Raw genomic sequence first — 14,989 nt, 5'->3', positions numbered from 1 at the left:
TCTTGATTGGAATATGAGTTGAGTTGGCTCATTTTTGCTTTTGCTAAGAAGGTTGAATACGAAGACCTTGCTGTCTGTACTTGGCTTTCAGTATATGCCAAATGCGGGTTTCATTATGGAAACTAGACCTGCTCTAAAGCTGCTGCAGCCAAGGCAAATGCAGTCCTGTTTCACTTTAGTCCTTGTCTTCCCAACTAATGAATTCAAAGAAATAATCTAGCACATGTAAATGTATTTTAGTTTTTGGTTTCCATGCCTTTAAAAAAAACCTCACAAAACACCACCCTCTCTCCCAAAAAGCTGATAGGAAGAAAAGAGAAATGCCTGGTAAAATGCCTTTCCTGTCTTGGCAGTTGTACAGTGGTAGTGCTGCTCTTCTCATGCCCATGTGCTTGTAGAAGGTTCAGTGTTTCTTGCTCTGATAGCAGGTGCAATGCTCTGTCAGGGAGTGCCTGGAGAAGAGAGGCTCCCAGGTGGTGATACGCCTTTCGCAAAACATAAAACCTGGCCTGGGTTGAACTGAATGCCTTCCCTCCGCATCGTGCCTGAAACTGTAAGGGATGCCTGTGTTTAAAATTTCTTACGCTTGCTAATAAATTTGTATTCTTAGTTGCTTATGACTTCATCAGACTGATCAAAATTTTCTTGAGCAAATAGAATTTGTGTAGCACTGAGGAGCAGGAGGCACTGGTGGGGCACTAGTACTTATCTGCAGAGGCAACTTAGTGCTCAGTGGGCAGGTAGTCAGCATGGCAGACTGACTACTGACTGGAAATCCATCAGATTTCCAGCTGATGTGTTTGAAAAGTTGTGTAAGAATTGCTTCAATTAATGAGTTTCATCTTTTTGAGAAGTCTTTCCTTCCCTTTTCACTGGTGGGAGAATAAATGGTACAGAATACTAGCTTGATTAGGCTTTCTTTTCATGTGTTTTAGTAGATGAAATGAAGACTGTTTTTAAAAGCTAAATTCCACTTTGCATAGTTTCATCCACGCTAAGCAGTAGATCAAACAGTAATTAGCTGAACACTTGGCTAATGACCACTGGAAGAGGAGAGAAAATCGTCAGGAGAGTGCTGCTGTTGAACCTCTGCCAGGTTCTATTTTTGTTGAGAGCCTTTAGTAAGAAAAAGTGCTACTGATTTGGCATACTGCTTTTTACTGTGTCTCCTGAAGTGTGACCCTTAACTCCAGCCTGCAGAAAGAGGTAAAAGCTGATACTAGAACACGTGTTCCAGGTATAATCAGATTTCTGTATTTTTAAATTGAGGCTAATAACAAATGTTACTAATGTTTTCAATTTTTTAATTTGTTGTGATAATAATGACTTTTGGTGAGGTTGTATGTAAGAGGCTTCTTGATTGTATACATTTGCTGAGACATAAACATTTCAGTTTTAGAATTTACTGATTTGCAGTTCTGACTGTGTATAAATTAAGAGGTAAATTAAGTTACAAAACTTGAAGTAGGTCTGTACATCTAAGGCTACTGCTGTACACTGCTGAGAGACTTAGGTAAGGGTCACCTTAAGTATCAGAGGAAGGTCAATTAGGAAATAAAAATCACAACCAAACAAAACCCCACTGGTTATTTTGGCTAATAAACGTATGGATCTGGCAAATTCCCCTGCCATCCTAATGTATCTGTTCCTTCAGCAGAACCAAGTGGTTCAGAGCCATGTTACTTCTGTGCTAGTTTAAGTTACTGTTATTACTGTGTGAACTGGTGATGTTTTCAGCAGGCAAGTGTTCAAACTGATGGTTCAGCTGAAGGATGATCTTGCCAAAAGGGCTTTTTGTGTTTTGAACAAATTGCACAAATTGATTCCTTTTGTATACCTAAAGGATTATTGAGGCATATGGTGCATCCATAATTGAACTTTCCATGTAGTCTTACTCAGTTTATCAGTTTGCTCTGTGAATTGCTTATATGGTTGCAACTGTGACTAAAACTTTGATTGAAAAGGCTTTTACAAAGGAGGAAAACAGGTTTAGAATACTTTTTGGAGGAAAAAGGGATTTTTTTTTTTGGGGTGTGTGTTATCTCTGTCACAATGCTGTTGACATTCAATCAAATCTCCAACTTCTGATATATTTTAGATGAAAACTATTCTTTGGACTTGACCAGATGTCAACGTGACAGGAATGAAAATCTGAAGATTTTTGTGAACCCACAGCTATCTAAAGGAATTGATGAGCAGGGTAAGAATTCAACTTGTGTAAACCTTACTTTTGTGGGTATCTGGCTACTGTAATACAGAACATACCACTTCCTGCCACATAAGTGGAAAGAACAAAGGAAGTTATGAAGGATAAGGACAGCAGTCAAATTCAGTTTCAGCATAAGGCAAAATATCATCATTCTGAATAGCTACCCTTAGAAAATGTTAGTGGCAGACATGAGTGCTTTCCAGAGTATAGCTACATGATGGCAGAACACTAAGTTTGTTGAGGAGGTTAGTTTTTTGGTGTCTGTTTGTTTTGAAATGTGAGAAAAAAACTGAAGTGGCATGTTGGCTATGACACTTGGAGGAAGCAGAGCATTTTCTTATAAATGAGGTTTGGTATATTGAGGTCATGACTATTACTCAGGAATAACTTCTGGGAGCTGCTTTGAGATTGAAGTTGGTTAGAGCATGGTGCTAAGGACACCAAGGTCATGGGTTTGATCCCTGTATGGGTTGGACTTGTTGATCCTTCTGGGTCCTTTCCAACTCAGAATGTGATTCTGAGTGATTCTGAAATAGCCTAAAATGCATTTAATTTGAATTTGAAAAGCATTTTTTCTTGTCAGATACTAAAGTTTTGCCTGATGATTTTTTGGCATGCAGTAGAAAGCTCACGTTATGAAGAGGATTGAACAGAAGTGGGCTGAGAATGAAACCTTCTGTTTCTTTTGAAGGTCTATTCCACAGTGTATTGTTAAACGGTATCTGGATTTTTCTGTGTTTAATTTCTCTTGACTCCTTTATCTGTATAGCTATAGACTTCATTGTAACAGTTTCTGACTTCTTGTTCTTATTGTTAATGGACTCAGAAGTAGAATGATGTTTTAAAAAAATGGGTTGTAGGAATTCAGAAGGGTTTTGATGGACAGGAAGAATCATCCTGTGGCAAAATTGAGTTAGTACAGTGGTTTTACATTTGAAGGTCTTTTATTTCTACCAAAGAAAATGTAATTTCTGCAATGCAATGGTAACATGGATTTGGCTGAATTTTTCTTTTTAAATAACATGATAGAGTAAGGGAAAGTTCTTTGCCCATGTGTAGGTACATTTTTTTTTTTTCTTCATGTTTCCTAAAGCAAGGACAGCTGAAGGAAGAGTAAAGGCAGTTTAAGCATACTGTGGTGGTACAGATAAGGTAACAATTGTTTAGGTACTGTTTGCTCCTTGGAGATTAGAAAATTATTGAAAATGTTAACTACTTTTTTCCTTAGTGCCTTCATTTGAGGAGTACTTAGGAAGGCTCTTCAGTGTAATGAGTTCAGCCGTTTTTCCCTAAAATAGCTTATACTTTGTCTTCATTTGCAGTTTGGACTGGTTTTGGTAGAATTTTCAAAATTTCCTACGTAATTCCTGCCTAAGCTAAACTGTAGAGATATCGCTTGTTAATCTATTGTATGCCAAATGGCCCTCATTTTCTGAATTTTAGTGAGCCATTTGTATGTGCCCAAAGGAGCAATGTGTTGTTAAGACAGAATATAGCGTGGAGGGGGCTTTTGTTTAGTTTCTGTTTTTGTTTGGTTTTGTGTGTTTTTCGTGTGGTATTTTTCTTTGGGTTTTGTTTGTTTGTTTGTTTGTTTAAATTTGAAAGCTGTAAGCTTATACAAGCACCTAAGACTGAAATGTGCTTAAGTGCGGGTTTTGGGGGCCAGGATTTCATTCACTCTCCTTTGCAGTTCTGACATTGAGAGATGTCTAGGAAAGGGACTTGTAATTCAACATAATATACTTAATGATGAACTAGGGTGCTTTATGTGTCAGATCTACACCTGAAACTGCATAATGACTGGCCTTTTCTACTGCTAGATTTTGCATCTGCGCCCCCCTGCCAGGTACGTCACTGCTGCACAAGTCATTGAGTCATTTTGCTGTCTCAGTCCTCATCCACCTTGTACATACATACTTGCACAACTGAGAAGGCAGTAGAGAGGCAGGAAGCTGCACTGAAAGATTTGCTCATCAAATTACATCCTAAAAGTACAGTGGTAACTTTAGATGTTTCTGGGTGTTTGTATGTTGCCTTCTCTGAAGGCTAGTAAAGCTGGTAAATATGTTTTTAAAGAGTTGGTATAACTTTTATCTATAAACCCAGAAGAACACAGGTTGTAACAAATGCACCTTTGCGGGTATAGTGCAGCTGATGTCTCATTCTGGGAAAATTCACAGTAACAAGAATTCTTCTGTAACTCTTGGTTTTGTATCCTTCTACAATGGGGATATTAATTGAGATTTTTGTGGGTTGTTTTGGACACTAGAAACTGGGATGAGACAAAGTGTCTTTCTTTACACAATGCAGAGCTGTTGGATGAGAATAATCTAGTTATGTTTTAAGCTGTACTTGGAATCTATGGGTGACGGATCCCTTGGTTCTCTTTCTTTTTGTTTTTCCCTCTTGTCGGGAGTGGGTCAATGTATTTATGAATTTTCTGTGAGTTCCTGTTACGAAACTTACTGTGTTTTTGTCTCCTCTTTCAAATCTATCCTTGACGGTGTTACTGCCAGGTCTGTGCATGGCAGATTGCTTCTGTAAATGCATTCCAACAGGTGTGTTATTTTTATTTTCCTGGCATTTGTTTTGCAATTCAGTATGAACATACTTTACATCTATATTTCAGTCTGGTTCAAACAAGTTTAGTTCAAGTAGTGGTTGAGTTGTGGCTTTGATGGAATGACTGTTTGGCAAGTATTGTCTGTAAACGCTTTGGTGCTTTCTGCACATGGTATTTTGGGACTGCCATAATACAGTTGCATAATCTTCAATTATGTGCTTTACAAATAAGAGATGTTTTTATGGATTGAATACAAGCCTTGAGCAGTTGAAAGTTTGGTGTATGAAAAAGAATCTAACTTTTTATTTTTTTCATTATGTGCATATTTCAACTCAGTATAAACCTTCTCATGATACAGGAACGTGTGGGATTTGTTTCAAATTTTATAGGGACTCCTTAATGAAGGAAGTTGTTCAGCTTTGCTAGTCTGTAGTTTCAGGTGACTCACTTGTGACCCTTGTGACATTCCACCCTCTGCCCTGCTCCAAATGGTGTCTAGAAAACTGTGGTTTGATGGGAGACAGTTCTGGTAGCATTCAGTAAATGCATATAATATGTACGGAAAAAAGAGAGAACAACAATTGTTTTGTTCATTTGAGAATGACTTAGATACATATTAAACAATACTGTTTTACATGTATCAGTTCTGAGGACTGTTAAATCTAAGCCTGCTAAATCTAAGCACTGCTGACATGCCCACTCCCTTATTTGTTTTTAATATGAGAGGAAAATGTTAGAGAAGTTATTACAAGTCATATACAAGGTACTACAAGCTGTTATTTATAGTGTTAGTAGCTTAAGGACTTGCCAGCATTGGAGATGACAGTTTTAGGGTGCTCTGTTAAAAAGTGCCTGATCTTCAATAGATTCACTTCTTGAATCAAACTGGAATTCTGACCTCGATGTTGTCCTGTGGTAAAAGTTATATATTGCAGGGAAGAAACTTGCTTTTAAATTCCTTGTTAAACTTTGGTTATCTTACTGAGATTTCACGAATCCTTGTATGTAATGGATAACTATTTCCTGCTAGTGTTCATGATTTTAGCTGTGTCTTTTTTTAATCCCTCCAAGGCCATAATTATCCATAATTTTTGTTTGTGTAGAAGCCGTGCTATATCTCTTAACTTTTTCTCTAGTCCCTCTATCTTTTTGAACAATGCAAGTGACAAACAGTAGTCAAGAAAAAACTTGTGGTGATGATTTCTGTTCTGTTTCCCCTTCTAAAATTTGAAACTTGCTAATACATGGATTCACTTGAGATTACTTTACCCTTCCTATGGCAATAGATTTAATCTAACATTTTATTTCAGAATCAGCCTGTTGCTGTGCAAGCCTTCTGTAGCTAATCAGAATAATCAGACAAGATTATTCTCACTAAATCTCAAACTTTTAGCTTGGCAAAGTTTACAAAGTTTCTTCAGCTGTCAGTTTACTCTATATTTATAAGCATAGGTCAAAGTGCAGATCCTTGAGGAAGGTTATCAGTGCATCATCCTCTTCCCTTCTTTTCTCATTCCTGTGTCACCATTTGAAAAAGCTCATTGCCTCTGCCTATCTCCCACTTCATATTTGTGGATCGGTTGTAATTTCCAGGTAATTTGTTGCTCTCATTGTGTAAGAATTTTGTTTCTGTAAGACCCTTCAATGAGAGATCTTGCTATTCTCTTAAACTTCCATGTATGGTCCTGAACTTTTCGGATATATTACATCAAATAATTTTTGTGTTCTTGTTGTCTCCTTTAACAAATCCTAAATGGTTGGACTTCTCTTTATGGAAATCAGGGTACTTTACTACGTAACTTATTGTAAAGAAATGATGTTTTTCTTTGAACAGGCAAGTGAAGTAAGATGAATAGTAAAGAGTATCTCTAGCAGAGCCAAAAGGCACACCTTGTAGTTGTGGCAATTGCATGAGAGAACTCTGAATGCGTTTTAACCTGTTTCATTATGCTGCCTTAAACCCAAGCTGCTGCACGGTAGAACTGGAAATATTTGAAAGACACACGTTCCCTGCCAATTGCAAGGCAACCACACCCTGACTTGTTTGCTACCCTTAGGAAGGTGCGTTTTTGATTTGTAAACAGTTCCTCATTGTTGCTGCATAATAAGAAGCCGATTTAATGACATTTTTGAAAGAAACAAGTACTGTAAATCTCAGCTGTACTTAACAGGGTCTTTTGTTTGAGCACTTTAAACTGATGAATAAAATGTGTGACATCAATTAAGTTTAACTGTGTATGTAGTACTGTGATAGTGCTGGGCCAGCCCTTTGTACCTCTTCCCTGCACTCAGGTGAAGTCTCCCAGGGTGCTGCCTTCCCTGAACCTCCCTCCTTGCCCCCTTCCCTGGCTGGGTAAATCGATATGCTGCATATAGACAGGTGTATTTTAGACCTGTCAGTATTCCAGTGGTTAGCTGACAGTCAGAGCTGTACTATGTAGAGAGATATGTAACAGGCAAGATTTGAAAGCCAATATAATAATGTGAAAAAATCATTTGCACTAGATTTTGAGGATATCTGAAATGCACCATGTTACATTTCAGATAGTAAGGGAAAGATGATCAGAATAATTCTAGTCTGTTTGCCTTTAGAAGTATTTCTCTGAGACTTGTAGGTAACCTATAAGAGAGTAAATCTCTGGGCTCTGGGGCTGCAAAATGCTGAATATAATACTTGGGAAGTATTACATGAACGAAGTTGTCTCTGATAGTGTCTCAAGTGATATATGTTATTTCCAGAATTATATTCTGAATAATCACATGATAATCCTAATGCAATTAGTGTTTCATGGATTATAATGTTTGTGTAATTTCATTTTGCTTTTGAAAATTAATTGCAAAAACATGATGATGCTCTGTGATACTTCTGAGATAAGTCTGTTCTCTTGTATTGCAGAAAAAACCCACATGACTTCAAGATAAACCAAATAAATCCTTCAAAGTTTCATGTTAATATCCACAAAGAGAACATTCTCCTTTGTGGCCTGTTCTTGTTGTACCCAAAGAATGATTTTATTTTTTTTGCTGATCAGTGGCTATATTGCTTTCTACCAAAGCATCTAATATTTTGTTTCTAGATACTTTTATTGTTAAGAAATAGTACCTGTTGAAGTAAACTACATAAGTGTTGTTTTCTGAAGATATGCTCTCCCACATAATTATTTCTCAGAAATAGAATAGAGATCTCTGTAATATAATAATGCAGTAATGCTTCTTCTGTTGTTCAAGAAATATCCCATGATATTTCTTTTACTAGTCATATATCCCAAGTCATTGTTGCAGATAGTTAGCAGGCATACATTTTAATTTTTTTTAGTTCTTTGCTCCTTAAAAGATCAGTCAAACTTCTTTTGTTGGCAGCTCAAGTGCTAGAAAACAAAAAGGTAGTTTCTATAAAAATGGGCCAGTGTGTAGAACTGCTGCAAAATGACTGATGTGGTTCTGTCTGAAGCCTGAAGAAGATAGGAGACTGTCTAACTGGAAACATTGTTCTTCTGTGCACTTGATTGCCTTCAGTTTACTTGCTTTATGTTTTAATTACTGCTTGTCATCTACTACTTTGGATATTCCATACCCAGCTAGGTCCTGGGACTCTGTTCCAGTTCAGCAGTAGTTCCAAGAATCTGCCTTAGCTTTCACAGATGAGATAGGCTGCAAGTAAATGAAAGTAGTGGAAAGAAACCCCACAAAAAAAACATTTACAGGTAAATTTCTGTAATTAAATGCTATCTTTCTTGTATCTACCTTATATTTTGAAATTGATGCTTGTAAGGTTCTTTGCCACTGACTTGCTCTGCTGATGTTAATAGTTATGACTTTGGAATAGGGAGGTGACATGTAAAATGCAGGCTGACCATAAACTGCAAACTGACTATAAGGAACTGAAAATAATTTGTAAATTAACTGTAAGAGACACTAAAGTAATCTGTGAACTTGCTGCTTCAGCCAGGAAGTTACTGGGAGGCAAAATGGTCCCTCCAAATTACTTGTTGACAGTTATTTCTTGACGTGGAGCAGCTTTGGGTAATCTGGGAGAATACAAAATGGAGGAAGTTATATGCTGTTGCTGGATTTTGTGATGTTCCTATCATGGATTAATATTTACTGTATTTTTGTATACACACCCCACAACCTTCTCCCCTGTTATAAGTAGAGTACTACTTTCTGCTATTTATGTCTTGTTAAATGTTGGGAGAGGAAGTGGAAAGTGTGATATGGCTAACCTACATTAAAAATAATTAAAACCATAGTTGTATAGTGTTTTTTTACTGATAAAAGAACCATTTAAATGTATTTATCTTTGTTGTAATTAGTTTAATGTGAGTAATCACATTTCCACTATACTTGTGCAATAAGCTGAGTTTTAAAAACAAGCAGTATTATCTTGATATGCCATGATACTATGTGTAATGGTCTGTAATAATAAAACAAAATTTTAATTTCTAAGCTATATTAAAGAAGACTTTTCTTAGCATTTGGAGTTTAGTGTTCTAGTAAAGAAATTTTAACAGGCTTTTGTGAATGAGGAAGACGTTAGTTAACAGATTTGAAAATAAAAATATTTTAAAATTAATTTTGGTGATCTGAGGCATCCCTGACATATTCAAGAAAACACATAAATGTAATCTGTGTACATTTTAATTGCATATGAGATCAAGCTTCACTAGGTATGTTATTATGGCAGTTAACACTATATGGGATTGAGCATTAGGGTTGAATCTCTGGGATCTCTGGACCAGAACAGTGTATTTAATGAATGGTTCTATTTCTGACCTTCCCTTAGCAAGTGGCAGTTGTCTAGTGAGGTTGAAAGATTTAGTATAAGGATTTTTATCTTCTGAAACTACATACTGAATTTTAGAGATAAATTGTAAGATTCTGCAATTGGAAAGTTAATAAAACAGAAAATAATGTTTCTTCCTAAAACATATTTGAAGTAATTCACTTATGAAAAAATTACAGACTTGTAAAAATCAAAGAATTTGAAGCCTGGTCAGCGTACCTGATTCCTCATATCCACTGATAGTCAGGAACAGGACTCTTTTATATTTCAGCATCTCATCTGCATACTGTATTAAGGCCTTGTAACTTCTTAAGAAAAGCAGCATTATAATCTCACATTTCTGGAAAGGTTTCATTATCAGATGGGTTTAAAAGCAAAACTTGGTTGCCGTGACCAATTAATGTAGAACAGTGCCATGCTGCCAAAGGTTCTTTCTGTTGTTATTTTTGTTATAGTCTGTAATAAATTATGTAGAGATCAGTGCTGGCAACAAGAATTTCAATTTTAGACTTGTTTCATTTTTTAGACTTTGCATTCCAAGAATGGGGAATTTTTATTCGAAACTTTGAAATGGTTGTAATTAACGGCCTCAGAAAATTTTTTTTCTTTTTTTTGAGAGTGAATTTTCAAACATATCCTTTGAGTATGCAAATAGTTGAATGAGTAGTTGTAATGGTTTTTATTTACGATTGTACATTTGCTCTGATTAATTTTCTGATTTTATATTTTGCTAAATAGGTTCTTTTATTGTTGCCTTCTGAAAAAATTGCTTTTCACCGCTTTTAAAAAGCGTATAACCCATAAGCATAAAGATGATCTCATAAAATGTTACAACCTTTTAAGTCCATTTGTTGCCTCGGAATAATTGCATGCAAATATTACATGCAAATAGATATTTACGCAAGAAAGTTTTGACTTGATGAGAGTTCTACATGGATAATGAACAGAAAACTGGTTTTATGTGTCATACAATTGACCATGAATTTGTGCTTTGTGCTTTTATTTATTGTCCAAGTTTACAACTACCTGCCTTGACTTTGTGGGGAGCACAGTGCCATATTTTGCATAGTAATGCTTTTTATTTTGCAGTGTAGAGTGGGGTAGATGATCTTTTGGAGCCCAATAGTTTGATCCAGATTCAGTGAAGTTATAGATGCATAAAAATCAGGAGCTGGACTCGATGGTCCTAGTGGATCACTTCCAACTCAGCATATTCTATGATAAAACAGCAAAGTTCATTTAACGAAGAGAATGTGATGTGGTGGGGGTTTTTTTGTCAGTTCCTAGAAGAAATGATAGGAATGACAAATAATGTAAAACAACATGAGAACTTGGTTCATGTGTTGAACATGGTTCCACTAAGACCAGCTTCAACATTATTATTACCAAGAATATTAGTATAAGGATATATAACCATATATACTTATAATAATATGTGTATATGCATATTTCAGAGTGCTTATGGTCTTCATACTCCAGAAGAGAGTTGCTGCATGCAGTACCTATAAAGGTTATTTACTCTCATGTCTGTTTAATGGGTCTGTTTCATCAAACAGGTCCATTAGTTCCTGAAAATAGTATCTGCTCATAGAAATCTGAGCAGCAAAGTCCATCTAGTAGCTTGAGTTATGAGTTAAGCTTGCAGCTATGTCAAAGTACCAGATTTCAGGGAATCAGCTTTTGAGGAATCAGGGAATAGAGGACGGTGCATTTCTTATTGTGTTTTGTTTAATGTTTTTATGTGCTGCTACTAAGTGTGTTACTCTGCAAAAGATGAGCTGAACTGAAAAACTTCTATTACTTACTGAATTTATAAGTAAAAAAAAAATTAATGTGAAGACCTTCAGTGCTGTTCTTTTTGTCCTTTATATGAATCAATTTTTCTATTCAAGATACAGTTCCTCATCTGTTTCCAGTGTCAAAGGACAGACAAAGAGCTTTAAGAGCAGTAATTACTTAAAGGCATGTGAGAGAGAAATATCTTGCATTGGAATCTTCTGTCTTTGGTTGTGCTTTCCATGTGTGGTTTTTGTTCTTTCTGTATTATTTAGTGGGTTTTTTCCAGTTAAAAATGAAATGTGGAGTGAGACAAACTCCATAACTTATTTTTAGTTATAAGGCCTTTAAAGACTTTGCTACTCCTCAAGAGAAATGAATTTTCATAGTATGGACTCTGTTTGCATATATTTTATATAATAGACTTCAGTTTGGGCTAATATTTTACTGACATCAGCCTCTGTGTAGCACAGAGCTGCTCTGTGAGGAGTACCGACTTCTTTTGTAGCCTGCCAAAAACTGTATGTGTGTTGGCGGCATGAATGCCATCCTTTGGATGAATTTTTTTCATCCCAGGATTAAGCCACAAAAAGTGGAAGGAAAAAACAACAATATTGAGTCTGTTATTTTAAAAAAAAATTATATAAATTAGTCTTTCAGTACAGACATGCTGAAAAATAAAAACCAACAGTTGTGTGATGTTTCTTCACATTTGGACACCTAATACCTTTTCTGAAATATTTTGAAATTTATGGGTGATTTCTTTCTAAAAGAAAGATTAAGACAAGATTAAGAATTTTGTTAGTGTTCTGAGTAAGCAGGACATTTTGAAAGTGAATATTACCTAGTTCTGTAAAGTTCTTTGGCTTTTAGAGGTAGTAGATGCTTTGCAATTCGTGGTTTGGCTTGCTACCTCAGCAGGGAATAATATTAAAGTTATTGTGTTCTTTGACCTGAAGTTTTGTGGCAGTTACAGTTTGTGAGCAGAAAAGATAGGGTGAAGGACAAAACATAAAAGTTATTTCATGAATGCAGTGGGATTTGAAATGTCTGAGAATATAAAGTTTTCATTAAATATCCCATTTCCTACTACATAGTTGTTTAATACAGATTCTGATTTCCCTGGTGGAAATGCATTTTTCTGAAACCACGAGCAAAAAAGTAATTTAGCTAAAATTTGGCCAAGAGTCCTAAAATTAAGTTTAAAACCTTTATTGAAAATGAGATTTGATCTTTGTGGTAGGTTACAGAGCTGACTGATTCCAGACATTCTTTAAATGTGCATCTTGTTCAAAAGGCAACTCCCACAGTGCACAAACTTGGAGAATATCCTATGTAGCTTTGGTTTCAAGCTGAAGGTAAACCAGGACTACAATTGCACTGCTGCTCCATAATTTCTTTCTGCTGAAGCATTCTACTTACCTTTCTTGCAGTAGTACTAATAGATTGGCACATAAACAGTGAATCACATCAGCTCGTGGGTCTGCACAGGCCTTCATTATTTGACTTTTTGGATTGTTTTTGCTTCTCAGACAGAGCAGTGAAGGGATCCAACTTGCTGCTTACTACATACTGGTGTGGACACAAGGAAAATTGAGGTTGTGTGGCTGAGGCACAGCATCATATGCCAATGAGTGCAGTGTTGGATTGTCCCAATGCACTTGTGAAATGTCAGTATTTTACTGTTTGTAATGTCATAGAAATTTGCTTTTGCATATCATTTTAATGCAAGAAAATAATCTAGCTATATGAAGATTAAAACCAGTGAGTTTCTGTGTTCTGAAATCTTTTTAGAAAAGCTTCTTAATTCTGAATAGCTCTTTTTCTTCCTTCCTTTTTCTCCTTTATAAAAACAATCTGAAAATTTTCTGTAGTTTTGTTGCATTAACTTCCTTTCTATATCTGGTCATTATTTCCAGAAAACAGAGAACTACAATAGATTTGTGTTGGTTTTTTTGTGTGGTTTGTTTTTTTGGTTTGGTTTGGTTTGTTTTTTTTTTAATATAGAAAAATTTGTAAGACAAGAAAATACGGTATAGGCTGATAGGGCCCATGCAATTGACGTTCAAAAAAAAAAAAGTTCTAAATTTTAAACTAGTGATAGACACAGCATATCAGCACAAAAGACATTTCCTATCTTGTGCTGATTAAAGTGTATTTTTGAGGGAATGTATTCAAGTAAAAGTACTGAAAAAATAGTATCGAAATTATAATTGCTTTAAAAACATAATTTTCTGTATCTTGAATTCATTACTTTCTTTATATTCCTGTTTGTTATTTTGTTTTGCTTGCTATACTCCATAAAAGATTTGACTGTATTGTGCCTTCTCTAAATGTTGCTTTCTGTAAAATGCATTGTCTAAATTGTTTGTGCCTTGGCTTCCTCGTGGAAAGGATGTCCTGTAGTTGTTTACACTTCTGGATTGCCATACTTTCTCATCAGTTTTGTGAATGCTATTGCATCTAATATTCTCATGCTTTTTCTTGTGATAGAGGTTTGATGATAGTGAGTTGTTGGATTGATCCTTATTGCAGATGGTTTGAAATGAGAGCTAGGCTGAAACTGGAAGTAAAAGTGAAGTTAGCAAATATTTCTGAAACATATGTTACAGTGGGGGGGTTGTTCAGAACGGGCAGACATTGGTTGTGGGAAGAGAGGTGTAAAGAGGACAGAAAGTGACAGCTTGTACATATTGTTGAGGGAAGGGGGCCCTATATGACTGGGATGAGGAGGTGCAACTGTGTTGTGGTAACACTGGACATACATCTCCCTCCTTTCCTGTTTGTGCTTAAAAAAAAAAGTGATTTGCCTATTCAGTAGAGCTGCTTTTAGGCACCAAGTATGCTCACTTGGAAAGTAAGAATAGCAAAATGTCTCTGGGTTTGTGTTGGTTTCTTTATCCCTCGATTCCAAGTGGGTGGTTATCAGGAAATCTTGCAGTCTTGTGTCTGGTAAAGATAAGAATAAAAAGCATGAGTGCTGGGAAACAGTTTAAGTCACTTACATGAAATTCAGCTTGAGATTCTGCTTTAGAAAAAATGGCCATATGCTGAAAAATGTCAACACATGTTCATAGAAATGAGTAATTATCAAGTGGAACTTGACTTAGTCTCCCTTAGTGCTCATATTCATTTAAAAAAACCCATAAAATTACTTTTTCTAAAGGAAATTGATAAAGTTTGTTTGTCTGGTTCCTTAGGTAATCAAATCTTGTGGTTAATACTGGATAGTGAAATAGAAAAGATGGGGCTGTAAAATAGGAAAGATGGTGTGATTTCTAAATTAATATGTAAAAAAATCAATTTTCCAGGATGTGGATGTGAGTGCTATTGTGAAGGTGGTGCAGATGCTCATAATTGGATTATTGAATATGATGTATTCTTATCCTCTTTTAAAAGGCAATGAAATGTGCTCAGCCACTAGTATTGAATGCACGGTTGCATTAGGAATTCATGCACTGGTCTCTCGGTTTAGGAGGATCCAGGGCTATCATTTGTCATGGGGTTAAGGAGACTAAAGTGACTTTTGGACGGTGTGGGACACATAGAGGCTATATCTGGAGTTATCTGGCCTCTGTTGTTGCGGAAGTGCACCAGCAGCTTCTTTTCCCCCCTAGAGTATTTATAACAGTTTGCTGTCAAAGCACTGCCTGTTTTG

At 36.0% G+C, this 14,989-nt stretch overlaps 1 protein-coding gene across 9 annotated transcripts in view; it reads left to right on the top strand.

Moving 5' to 3' along the window:
* The window catches only part of SIPA1L1 (signal induced proliferation associated 1 like 1), a 211,865-nt gene that overhangs the window by 19,167 nt on the left and 177,709 nt on the right, over positions 1–14,989 (top strand). For 7 of the 9 annotated variants that reach the window (XM_064658249.1, XM_064658251.1, XM_064658256.1 and 4 more), the window contains one exon: positions 2,099–2,200. The exons of the other annotated variants lie outside the window; for them this stretch is intronic. The gene's annotated coding sequence lies outside the window, so the exon portion shown is untranslated. The remainder of the gene's footprint in view (positions 1–2,098; positions 2,201–14,989) is intronic. 9 annotated transcript variants of the gene reach the window in all.

This window comes from Pseudopipra pipra, chromosome 6 (genome assembly GCF_036250125.1).
Source record: "Pseudopipra pipra isolate bDixPip1 chromosome 6, bDixPip1.hap1, whole genome shotgun sequence".
Classification (NCBI taxonomy): Eukaryota; Metazoa; Chordata; class Aves; order Passeriformes; family Pipridae; genus Pseudopipra; species Pseudopipra pipra.
Note: the sequence above shows the minus strand (reverse complement) of the source record. Positions and strands in the feature narration are given on the sequence as shown.